Source organism: Vombatus ursinus, unplaced genomic scaffold (genome assembly GCF_900497805.2).
Source record: "Vombatus ursinus unplaced genomic scaffold, bare-nosed wombat genome assembly UNPS02014932.1, whole genome shotgun sequence".
Lineage (NCBI taxonomy): Eukaryota > Metazoa > Chordata > Mammalia > Diprotodontia > Vombatidae > Vombatus > Vombatus ursinus.
Genome location: NW_020954710.1, coordinates 3,509,007 through 3,509,206, shown reverse-complemented (window position 1 = coordinate 3,509,206; position 200 = coordinate 3,509,007).

The following is a 200-nucleotide window of genomic DNA, read 5'->3' as shown; positions in this document are numbered from 1 at the left end:
TAGAATTGGACAAATTATCTCACACGAAAAGGCAAGAAAGACTTTTTCTAGTTGAGGGGAATATTCGAGGGTGGACGATGGCCATTGCCTGAACTTCACTCNCAGGTAGTGATCATAAATGTGAAGGTGGATGGGATGAACTCTTCCCTAAAACAGAAGTGGACACCAGAGTAGATCAAAAACCAGAATCCTACAATATG